The sequence below is a fragment of the Drosophila kikkawai genome, chromosome 3R (assembly GCF_030179895.1).
Source record: "Drosophila kikkawai strain 14028-0561.14 chromosome 3R, DkikHiC1v2, whole genome shotgun sequence".
Classification (NCBI taxonomy): domain Eukaryota; kingdom Metazoa; phylum Arthropoda; class Insecta; order Diptera; family Drosophilidae; genus Drosophila; species Drosophila kikkawai.
The window spans coordinates 31,424,734-31,435,896 of NC_091731.1; the positions used below are offsets into that span (position 1 = coordinate 31,424,734).

The following is an 11,163-nucleotide window of genomic DNA, read 5'->3' on the forward strand; positions in this document are numbered from 1 at the left end:
TAAACAAAAACTTCTTAAATTTCACAAATATTTTACTTTAATTATTTTTAATTACATTACCCAATCTTTGCTTTAATTAAATAATATTGTGGGGTTCTAGAGATTCCAAAACTTGTTCTTTCGATGGTATAACTAGCCTTACAGCCATTCACAGCAACCATGAATTAGTTATACATTGTCTGTGGCATAAATCCACATGAATGCAAATTAACATGACTCCAAAGTATGCCATGAAGTTGCTTCATCGCCAGGTAAGCGACAGACAGATGGAAAATACTGGCAACTGCCAAACAAATTGCATATGTCAATTACAAAACTGGCGGCCGACAAAGTTTTAAAACTTCATTTCTGCGTGTGCCAGGGCAAGAAAACACTGGCAAATAAACAGGATTTGAGGCCAGAAAGGGGTGGAAATGGGATGGAAATCTGTGGAAAGCTGCGGTGCGGAGCGGCTGGCAAATCACTGTTGCAAAAACTGTTGAAAATTCCATTAAACTTCGCGCAAATAACCAAAGGCGTTCAATTCGAGTCGACGTCGTTTATATAATTTTGTTGTTTGGCCAAAAACAAGTGGGGTTTTTTGACGATAAAGAGGGGTCAAAAAACACACAAAAAAGTTGTGTACGCAAAACTTAAAACAAGCCGGGAGGAGAAAGTTCGCGACTCCAACTTTATATTCCTTGCCGAATTTTCGATTGCATATATCTTGTGTGTGTGTGTGTGTGTGTGTGTGTGTGGGTGCAGTTTGGTTGAGATCCAGCGAAATTAACTAAAGCTTACTTAATAATAAAGATGGAGAACTGGCAGGCTGATCAACTCGGCTTTTTTTTATCATATTTATGTTGCTGCAACAGAACATACTTATGTGGCTGCCAGGCATTTTGTGTTTCTGGTAGCATGTTGCATGTGGTATGCCTCAAAATATATGTGGTTTTCTTTCAGAATAATTTTATAATATTTTTTATTTAAAGAGGGGCTTTAAGTTCTGTGGTTCACTTAAGTTTTTTAGTTTCCTATACATTTTATTATCAATAAATAAAGTTCTTTTCCATTTTCCGATAAATCAAAGACATAAATATTTAAGTATCGCTAATATATCGATTTAGTACCGATAACTCAATGTTTTCTTTTACTTTTAATTCATTCCTTTCTCTACTTTCTAAACTTTTACGTTATATTATGTTTACATACTTCCGTGTAAATGTAAACCTAAATTTTTCTCTGTAGAAAATAATCCTTGACTACCGGAGTGGCTGCGTTAATTTAATTAAATGCAAATTCGAGAACAAAGTTGCTAAGCACTAATTAGCTCTCAAGTGGACGATAGTCCGATGTGGATAACAAAATCCAAGTTTCAATTAATTAAACATTGCATAAGGTGACCTTTAGAAACTGATTGAAATGGCCATTGAGGCCACTCAGGCAACAAATTGATTTTGGAAATTGGGTGGAAATCAGCTTAGAGCCTTTTGCATATTCAAAATGCATATGAATAGATTAAATTTGTTTCGTTTCAGAGGGGAGACCCTTTCCATCAAAAAATTGATTTGAAAATCAATGAGTTTTCGTATCTCTTCTGGCATCAAATCGATTCAATTGCGTTTCCTAATTCAATTATAATTTATGCTGAGTTTCGAACAGCTGCTTAAGCCGTAAGACTTTCAATTTGGTATTTGTTTTCTTGATTACACTGTGAAAAAGTATAGATATTTTGTGTTAAATTAAGGGGTTTCTAGAAACTAAAAGCTTTAATAAATGAGTCTTGTATAGAATTTTTAAAACAATTTATATTGTAGAAGAATAATTATTATAATTATTTCATAAATAAGAAGATATATAAATACCTTATTCTATTACATTAAAAAATTCCAAAACATATATTAACATCTCTTACAAAGAAATTGTAATAAAACCTGTATAAAAATATAGTTTTCTTAATATTTTCATCACAGTGTCGATGTAATAAAGTGGGGAAGCATGGGCTCCATTCAAACAGATTGATGTTGCTGGGGTCTCGGCCGATTGCAGACTGTAATTTGAATTGAACATTAATTAATTGCATATTATGGACATGCATAATGGCAACTAATACGGCAAAACCAATAATCAACACAACAATGGGTAAATACAAAGGACCTCTGTCCTATGCAGTTGTTGTCGCCATCGTGTCCTTTCGCTAGGGTTGAGGAGGGAACAGGGATTATATATGCATCGAGTGGATTCTGGCAAATGTGATTCAGCTGTCTTCGTGTGTATTTGCCAAACAGGACACACTTTGAGGACCCAATCACAGTTCCACTTCAAAAACTAATGCAAATTAAGGAGCAGCAGCTGCATAAGCATGGCCGCACACCGGCAATGGCAATGGGAATCGCAACTTTTTCAATTAACACAGACAATTATATTGGCATTGGAGTGTGCTTGAAACTTTTATCATGGCCCAGATCCGCTCAGCTCAGCTTGGCTCAGCTCCTTTTCAAATTGTGGTAAATGATTGAGGCAATTTACTTGGCCAAGTTTGCGCCAAAGCGCCAAGAACAACAACAACAGCAGGAAACGAAGGAACATTAACAAAAGCACAAACAGCAGGTAAACTTAATGAGTCTCGCATTTAATTCAGTTGTTATACCCGCTAATTAAAATAGTTCAAGGGTATATTGTAGGTTTTTAAATATCTGAAATAAAGATTTTAGAATTTAGTTCAATAATAAAATAGGCAATTAGTATTATATGTCCTTTTTTTAAACATTAACAGCCCAATAATCTTGTTAATGTTTGAAAATTATAATAATTACTGCTTGATAAGCGAGGAAAATGATGGGATCCTTTTAAAAAAAAATTCAAATAAATTTAGTTTATAATTAAAAGCACTATACTCTTTTTGAAGCCATAAATTTTTGTTGACTCAAGAAAATAATCAACTTTTCAAGTATTGTAAAGAAAATTAGTAAGAAATATGCAGTGTCTTTCTTAACTCTACGAATTTCTCTACATCAAGAGGTATCCCCTAGTCCCCCAAATCAACTTATTTACAACTCACTTAGCTCCTTGTTATATATTTACAATATTATTTCATCATTTCACGCTTGTCTGGTCTTCATCAAATGGTTAACTTTATTCTGCTGTCCAGCTAATTGTCGTTTTTCTTGCATTGTTTTTCTTGGTATTTCGTTTTTGTTCCCCCTCGGTTCCTTTTGCTTAATTTTTAAACAGCTTCTGGGTAACAGTTGCAGAGGAGGCAATCATCACCATCACCATCACCATCACCATCATCATCGTCGTCGTCTTCAGCTCCAGCGAACCCAAGCAGCTGCTCCTGGTTTTTTGGCCCCAGTTTTCTACAGTTATTCTGCTTGGCCAATGAGCCGCCGGCAAGTGTACACTCTGTGTGTGTTTAGTTTTCTCAACTCCCCTCTCTACTCCACTCTGCCATTTGTCTTATTGAAATAAATGTTTTTAATCAAATATTATTCCAATTATGCACAGAGAAAATAATGGCACAGAAACTTTCAAGTTTTGCTTGTAAAGTACTTTGTTTTTCACTGGAAAAAGAGGAAAAACTAAGGGGAAACGAGTGAGAAAGTGTTGTAAATTTATGTTCCAGAGTTTACTGAATTTAAGATGAAATTTATTTTATAAAAGGGTAGATTTTTCTTTAGAGTAAGCTGTCAAATAGTTAGGGAAAATGTTCCTAGAAGGTTTTTCCGCACTTTCCACGGCTTAGTACATGCATTCCAATTTTAAAAAGTGTTGTAATTTTTGTAAGTCGCTCATCCTCAACTCCATAAACGCAGGACAAAAGGCAAATATGTGAATGCTTAAATAAAATTGAATTTGATCACACTTTATGGCACTTGCGACGGACCTCTGTGCACACGCACTTGAAGCAAATTAACGGCAATGGAAAATGGGAAATGGAAAATGCTTGGCACATATGTGTGTGCCGCCAACTGCCACGCCCACCACCGCAAAAGGCATTCGAAATATGCCATTAAATTTAATTCAATTACGAATTTCATACGCGCGACGCTCAACAAAAGTCGAGTGAGTGGTACGAGTGTGGTGTGTGCAGGCAGGTAGCATCATCTTAGGGGTCCTTTTCAATCGCGTTTCAATTTGCCATTAACCCATTATGGTTCAGCGGGCAATAATAAGCGATGGCATTAGTGGTACGGTGAGGGCGTAACCTCCTCTGCATTATAACGCAGAAATATGCAATAATACATAAAAACGAACGCCTCGCCAACTATTGAAGGCGACACAAAGCGCTCCTTTGAGGCGGCATCGATGAGGACGCCGTCGTCGCCATCTACAGGATATGGTGGATGCCACCAGGATTTCCCCGGAGGCGGGAAATTGCCAGCGGGAGGTGACAATGATGTTCTAAAAGGTGTGACGCAATTCAAAAGGAAAACCAGGGGTATTTTTTTTCCAAAAAACGTATGCTTTGTGGATATACCCTCAAGAAAGGTATAATATTTGTTAGATTTTGTATCTTTTTATCTATTTAAACTATTCAAAATTAATAACTTAATTGTCCTAAATTTAACTTTTATCTATTTTCAAATATTTGTATCTATATGCTAAATCAATTCCCATAAAAAATGGTAAATATCCTCTAGTGAAAAAAATGTGTACATGGTAAACACTTTCAAAGGGAAAAGCATGCTGAAAATTTGAAGAACGACTGCTGGTCGTAAACATGAGCCTCATATATGTGGAACTGTTGGTGCTGCAGAATTTTTCAATTTTCCAGCTTTTGTGTGTCAATAAACGTTCGATTCACGAGCATCAGCAAAGTGCCTACAACTGCCAATACTGGTAAAAAAAAAGAAAGAAAACACATTCGCACACCCACACATTACACAAGGATGCATGCATAGATGATGTGCCGACTTTTTTTTAGCCCACCGATGTTGCTTTATAATCATTGCAGGCAGGTGGGCTGCCCACACGTTTGCTTGATTCGCCCAAGAACCGCCAACAATGGCAACAACAAGAGAACAGCATCGTTAGTGGCTTTCCACCAACCTGAGATCACCCAACAGAGGGCTATTTTTTACAGGGAAACATATTTTAGAATTTAATCTAATGTATTATATATTATATTAATATATTTTTATATGTTTTCTTTCATTTTATTTAGAGTTTTGCATTTGGAAAAACTCCTTAAAATTACAAAATATCACAATTATCAAGCCTAAGAACTACAAATTAATATAAAACTTAAAAAGTATAGCCAAGGGTATTCAGCAATAGTTTTCAGTGCACCTCTTCTCAATTTTTTTCAGGTGAGTGGCTGTGAGTTTTTTTCATATTTTTTAGCTCAACGACAGCGTCGTCCTTGATGCTTGTAGGCGTTGCTGTTCGAGCCATTAAGCTGCTTTGAGCAGCGAGTGGCTAAGAACGCAGCAGCAGAATTATTGCAGGACCTCCCTCGGTTTTCTCCCATTTCCCCCACGAACATCCTTGTCAACTGCAGCAGCAGCAGCAGCAGCATCAGTTTCTGTTTCAATTTCCACCGTTGCTTTGTCGAAGCCTTCAAAAGCGCTAGAAAAATTAATCAATTTCCACCTGGTAGCCGTCTTTGTAGCGTTATTTTCCACGTGTCAACCCAACTGTCAGGAATGGTGTGAAAAAGAACCCTTTGAACATCATTGTCAGGTTGCCTTTGAGTTTAGTAACAATTTTTAAGCAAATTTTAAACACATAAAATATGTTTCAAGCTATAAAAAACTCTATATATAAAAATCTTTATGAAATCTTCAATAATAAATTAGACAAGGGTAATGCTAATATTTTTTCTAGGCTTCAACCCGATCAGAAAAACCTTTTAGCTGCCGAAAAAAACAAAACACATAAAATAAGGATATCCTCTGAATAATTTCCCAATGCAAACGAATAATATTTCGACATTTTTCCAATAAAAACTTTGTCAACTAGGAATAGTTGTCGTTATTATAACTTTCTTTTCGTTTTTTGAAATGAGCAAAGCTCAAATCGCAGGCTGCAAAGCCCAAAGGACAACAAGTTCCGTGCACTGCGGCACTCAACTTCCGCTTTTGTGTAAAATATGATGGCAATATCTGGATATTTTTTCGCCCCCCTCTGCACCCCCCTCATCCTGCTCCTGCTGCTGCTCCAGCTTCTATTCGATCCCTGGCGTAGCGTGGAAGGACGGACCATCCCAGGATGGAGTATCAATCAGGATTTAACAAGCAAATTTATGCACTTGAGGTATACTCACATGCACACACACCCAGAGGGCCCCTGGCTATACTCTGTGCTCTTCATTTTGCATTGTGTTTTGCATATTTGAATAGTTTTTATTTACTTGAACTCACAATTGCACTTTTGCCATTACTTTGGCTATTATACTGACGCTTTTAACATGTAAGCCGTCAGCAGCAAACATTGCATCCGTCTACAGGAAGAGAAACATTTGGGGAAAAACATATCAGATTTAAAATGTTTCTTTAATTTTATTTATTTTTTTAACTTGAATTGTAGCATTAAGTATTTTTTATAATCTTAAGGATAGAAGGGATTGTCTTGTAAATCTTACAAACAGTTTGCATTGACTTTTAATATTTAATTTAATTTAAAAATAAAATTATTTAAAATTCTATTAATTTATTAAATTATAAATCTTGGCACATTCGAAAAATATCTTTATTAAAATTAGTTCTTCAAGAAAAATTTCAAAGGTATTTTCAGATGCTTTTATTATTTAAACAAAAAGGTATTTCTTAGGGTATAATCTATATTTTTTTTCAGTGTGGGCTTGGGTCCACCTAAGAGTGAGTGGGTGAAGTGTTTCCCCGTGTGTGTTTTCATTATTTATCCATAGGTGTTGGCTCTCGAGTCTCAGTATATCTCTCTTATTCTGCTCTCTGTCTTATGCGTGTTCCTTTGCTTTGCATATTTTAAAGGACAACACACTATAGGTGTGTGTGTTTGTGTGCTTCATCCTTGATGGCATTTATCCCTTTTTTACATACTAGAACAAAGAACAAGGAGTCAACTACAGCCTGTGAGTACTGCAATTTGAATATGTTTGTGCCTTTCGTAAGTCTATCAGCTATTTACACCAGGCAACATTTTAGGTACATTCTTAAGTTATATTTCAGATTATTAAAGATTTTTTAGTTATTATAATTGTTTAACTTTCTCAACTTCTAGAGATCTCTAAAGCATGTCCTTGTAACCAATTAAAATGCATCCAAACGTACAAATTCAACTTAATTACTCGTGCCTGAGGGTAAATCTTTCCCTAAAATTTATATTCCTGCAAAGCTTTTGTCCAGTGTGCATCTCGGCAGGGGGACTTTCTTGCCCAGAAATTAAATAATGTCCAGTAAACGCCGTAATTTTCTATCAACATTTGCTTAAACTTCACACAATCCTCATAACTCAGAGCTCCTGCTGCAGCAGCCAGGCTATAAGGAACCCCTTGGTTGCGTTGCCTGACTGTCCCCCCAAGCCCCGCTAATTGCATCCGACTTGAACTTTTTTAATTAAAAGAAGCAGCAAGAAGCCCTGACAAACGCCTCGCCATAAGCGGCAACAAATCTTGGTTAATGTCGACTGAGAGGCCCCAGACCGCCATGACAAATACACAGACCATTTCTGCTTCTACACTTTACATTTTCTAAGCAATTTATATATGAATTAAAGGGACGAAGGGATGAAGAAGGGCTGCTCCTGCTGCTGCTCCTGCACTTGACTGTTATCTTGCGTAATTGCGATTCTCGCCAAGGCAGGCAGGCAGAGGCGGAGGCCGTCTCTAGAAAAAGGTGCAAAAAATTGTTTATTGTTACAGTGCAGCGGCAAAAAGTTAATTGAGTTTACTTTGGCCATGGGCCATAGGGTAAAAACGTTGACAAAGTTGCAAAATTACAGCTGCAGTCAGCCAGGCAAAGCTCGGTTCATTTATATGACAAAGCGAGTCGAAACGGAAAAAATACAACAATAAAAAATTGGATCCACAGCCCGGCTTAATGATATTGGAAATTACATTTGCCATCGATTGTTCGATACGGGCTGCCAATTAATTCGATTGTTGCATTCTCATTTCCTCCCCCTATTAACCCTTTCCCTTGCCAAACACTTTACCTCTCGTTTGAGCCAACAAATTGGCAGAACTGCAGCGACTTCCTTTCCTTTACGGCCCTCTAATTGGCAAATATTTTTCCTGTTTCCTTTTCTCTGTGTGTGTGTGTGTATTGGTTTTAGTTTTAGTTTTAGGGTTAATTTTGGTTAGGGGAAATTTTGGAATTCTATTGAGCTTTTCCCTCTCGTTTTTGGTAAACCAAAAGCCAGCAGCCAAATAGGGTTTATTGAGGGGCTGATAAGTTTTGAGTGGTTTTACTTTTTGGCTATTTCACATCGATTCTGTTTCGATTGGTTTATGCTTTATATTTTAAAATTTCTCTTGATTTAAGCTAATTTACATTAGCATTTCATAATAGCAGATATTATAAATATTATATAAAAATATGCGTTTTTATCTAGTGGCTAAAATAGTTAAATATTTCCATTCAAAAGGCATATAACAATTCTTAGAATATTTAATTTGTTATATATATTTCTTATAGGGATTGTTGTTGTCCCCTGATTGCAGCTATTTTTAGATTTTTGTAGAATGTTCTAATCAATTAAAAAATTATACATGCAAATATTTACTTCCAATATTTTAATGAAATATCTCAATTATATTTCAATTAAATGCCGGCATTGAAAGTTCATTTTAATCTCGAACGGCTGGCTTGCTTCTAATAAATGCTTTGAATATTCATTGGGCTCATTTCAACTTCCCCCCTGTCGTCGTCAGCACAAAGCATTAAAATGGGGCATCCAGGTGAGCAAGCCACAGCAAGTCAAGGCTGCATGGCTAAAACCTCTAGCCAGAGATGCTTTCAGTGCACTGAAAATAGTAGAAAATGCTTTTTTTAAACAATAAACAAATTAATACATATTTAAATTTTAATAAATTGAAATTTAAACGCTTTTTATACATTTAAATCAGTCTTTAAAATACTCCAAAAATATACAACAATTATTTAGGATACAGAAAAATCCATATTAAATATTAACATTTATTTTTATATACTTATACAAAATATATACATTTCCCAATCCTCATTAAATTTAATATTTATATAGCTTTCCTTATTGAATTAAATTTACTCATTGTAGCCAGTGCAGATTGTGATGCCAAGAAAAATGTGGAAAAACCCAATTGATTGCAATTTTCGCAAGGTATGCAGGTGGATGCTGCTGCCAGAAGTTATTTGCCCAGAAAATATATATATGAAATATTCATTCTAATGATGCAGGACTTCGGCCTGTGCGGCGGTATGAGAATAAAGAAGTCAACCCCGGCAAAAAGGCAGCCCAGCCCCGAGGTTTCCTGCGGCGAATGTATGGGAATCGGTTTGATGACGTCTATTATGATGATGATGATGCTGCCTGAAGCTCACCAGGTGGGGTGCCTCCCAATGGCAGAGGGAAATTGGTGCATATGGCCAAATTGGTTTCGATTCAATCAATTTTTTTAATATACAGCCAGTCGGGGAAACAGCTTGAGAAATTCAATTAGGTATGCACATCAATGGTCAGGGTCATGATGGTGTTCTCGTGTTCCCCAATGACTTTGCTCTCGCCCACATCTCGTTGGCTTTTCATTATTCTCTGTATGGCTAAGTTGGTTAGCTCACAGAAATCGCACACAAGGTTTGCATATTATGAGGGAATATTAAGTGAAACATAGCTCAAGGAATAGTAAAAGCTAACAAATCAGAAAATACCCTTAGCTAATTTTATAGAAACATCAAGATTAGTATTAAGTAATTTACAACCTTTATCATAAATTAAAAAAGTCATATTATTGTCTAGAAAAAAATGGTTTATTGACTGGAAACAATAAAAAGCATATGCTAACTACATTTTACTACTTAAACATTGATAGAATTTAATAATAAATAAAGAAAATAATAATAAAATAAATAAAATTTATCTTAGATTTCCCTTACTTATAATTTTACTTTCCAATCCCAATCCACTCATATCACATGTCCTGTAAAAATGGTATATCTGATTTTTATCCCTCAAAATAAATCTTTAAAAATGTAACCTGCACTTAAAAGATCTTAAATATGTAAATCTTTTTCATAAAATCCCATCTAAATCATAGATATTTCAACATTTTTAATACAAAAAGGAATTCAAAACAGCATGTCCTACAAATCTCAGCTCCTTGAATACAACTTTCTTATGAGCTAGCTTAAATACTAGCAGCCTTAGTCGCTGTTCTTATAATGTCAAATACTCGGTGCTAGGATCAACAGCGGCGATGACGGAGCAACAGTCCTGTCACGTAAATCCACAAAACCGCTAGCTGGCCTCCCATCGTTATATCCTTCCCACAACAGACATACAAATTCAAATATATATATGTATATGAATATCCTCTGTCTTCGGCTTACATTGTGTTTTTGTTATTTCAGCTAGATTGTTATTGTTGTGGGTGGAAAATGAAGGATGGGGATGGGGTAAGCTTTGTGTTTGTTTTTTGGGTTTTTTGTCTTTGTTCCTTTTTTGCTTTTCGAGGGATTTTTGGCCCCGTCGGCATTTTATTGTTTTTATATGCTCAATTTTAGTGTTTTTGGTGCTATTGTTGCCGCTGATGGTATTGCTCAAGAAGCCATGGAGTAATTTATGTAGCGAGAAGCACTACTGACACTTGGACGACACTCAGCTGAGATAAAGAGGATAACAAATTGCGCTCATGCAACAGATTTCCATGCGAAACACACAGAGGCCAAGCGCACAGCTGAGCGAACGAGAGAGAGAGAGAGAAAAAGAGCGTGTCCTGGAGAGAGATATCTTGCGCAGGAAATTGTCATTTGCTTAAAGGAAAATATATTACAAATTATAAAAATTCGTAAAGTACAGAAAAATTTAGGGTTTTATATGAATTTGTAGTTTAAAAATATATTTAAAAATTCATTTTAAAAAGTATTTTTTTACTAATAACTTTAAAAATTTTCTAAATAGATTTCCCTCCTACTTTTTTGAATTTCTAGCGCCAAAATTGCGCTGCGCACTTTCCCGCCTTAAATTCACCACACAGCTGAGAGCGAAAGCAACGAGTCTCCATGG

General features: G+C 35.8%; 1 long non-coding RNA gene across 1 annotated transcript; it reads left to right on the top strand.

The window, feature by feature from the left end:
- Window positions 1-6,030: 6,030 nt before the first annotated feature.
- On the top strand, window positions 6,031-10,713 carry LOC138929006 (uncharacterized). Its single transcript, XR_011445433.1, has 3 exons — window positions 6,031-6,237; window positions 9,199-9,601; window positions 10,662-10,713. It is a non-coding gene; the product is annotated as an uncharacterized lncRNA (long non-coding RNA).
- The last annotated feature ends 450 nt before the right edge of the window (window positions 10,714-11,163 follow it).